This window comes from Elephantulus edwardii, unplaced genomic scaffold (assembly GCF_000299155.1).
Source record: "Elephantulus edwardii isolate Elephantulus edwardi_28Jun2011 unplaced genomic scaffold, EleEdw1.0 scaffold00020, whole genome shotgun sequence".
NCBI classification, from domain to species: domain Eukaryota; kingdom Metazoa; phylum Chordata; class Mammalia; order Macroscelidea; family Macroscelididae; genus Elephantulus; species Elephantulus edwardii.
This window is the reverse complement of record NW_006399770.1, coordinates 13629380-13631087: the sequence shown is the minus strand read 5'-3', so window position 1 is coordinate 13631087 and position 1708 is coordinate 13629380.

Here is a 1708-nt window from a genome sequence, read left to right as displayed (position 1 = left end):
AACAACAACAACAACAACATATTCCAAGTAGTGGAATTGCTGTTTTCAAATGGTATTTCTAGTTGCAACTTTTTGAGAAAGGGCCATACTGCCTTCCATAGCGGCTGCACCGTTTTATACTCACACCAACAGTAAATAAGGATTCCTGTTTCTCCACAACCTCATCAGCATTTGTTGTTTGCTATTCTGTTAAATTTTGCCATTCTTACTGGGGTGAAATGATAGCTCATTTTTGTTCTGAAGTAGATCCAGAGCCAAGGGCTTCCTCTTGGGCTGACTGGAGGGTTGGGGAGGCACCATAATTGGCAGCACTAATAGAACTTTTGTACCACCAGCCCAGCGCCTCAAAGCAGAAGGTTATAGGGTCTGCAAGCACGCCTTTCTTTCAGCTGTCCTGACTGAAGAAGAGTTGTACCATTTCCAACGTGAATTATATCCTGTCTCTTCCCCCTTCCCCCCCAAAAAAAAAATCCCATAACCATGTGTACTTCCTGTGAATTCTGTGTGGTTACAGCAACAGATTAGTGAACCTAGTAGTAAAGCCAACAGATTGCTGGGACAGTTGGTGTGAAAAATTATAGAAAGAGATGTGGGGAAATGTTTGACTTCATCAGACCAGGTTTTATACCATGGATGTTGTAGATGGTGAATCTTTCCCCTTGTGGAATTAGTGGAGGTCTGATGTGGCTGTCTCCAAATCAGTCAAACTGATTTTACAAGAAAATTTAGGACTTAAGGATAACTCAACAATGTGTTCCCTAGAGTTTAGGTTTGTATTTGTGTGTGTGTTTATGTATGTGTGGCTCCTATGCACTCTACAACTTGAAATTATCAACAATCCTCTAAGAAAAAATTCACACCAGCAAGAAATTAAAAGACGAATTGAATTGCGAAAGTCTGCTGTCAGTGACCTCCTCAAAGTATTGAAGAGTAATGATTTCTGTTTGGAGACTAATACAGGACATGGTCTTTGTAATTATTTGCTATGCATCAGAGACCTGGACAATGACTAGGGATAATAGAAAGGAGAGTTGATGCCTTTAAGCTGTGATGCTGGAGAAGACTGCTGAGAGAACAAACAAGTTTGTCCTGGAGAGGAGGCAAGGATTCTGAAGCTTCATCTGGCATACTTGAGACATGTTGCAAGGTGGGATCAGTCCTTGGAGAGGGAAATCATGCTTGGGAGGGTGGAGAGACAGCGTAAAAGAAGCCCCTCGATGAGATGGATTCAGTCCTTGGGTTAATGGGGATAGGTGTGTTGGAAACAATAAGATTGGCAAGGGATAGAGCAGGGTTTAGGGCTGTTGTATATAGGGTCACTATGAATTGCAGGCAACTCGATGGCACATAACACCACCACCACTACAGAAAGACAACAGCCTTGTAGGAGGAGCCACTGCTGGGTTCAAACCACCAAACTTTTAGTTAAAAACCAACTGCCTAAACAAAGTTCCTGAGTTCATAGCTTATATTTCTAGTTCACTCTGAAATTTTTGTAGAGATAGCACACACAGCCATAAACCATAAGTGGTGTTTTAATATATACACATTTCAGCAGACTGCATATACTGCAGTTGTCTTATATTAGTTCACATTGTTTTATAATTTATATTTATACTTTTTTTCTTATAAAATTTTTATTTTATACTGGTTTACTTACAAAGTTCATATACATTGTTTTTCAAACAATCTTTTCCCCATTTCTTTT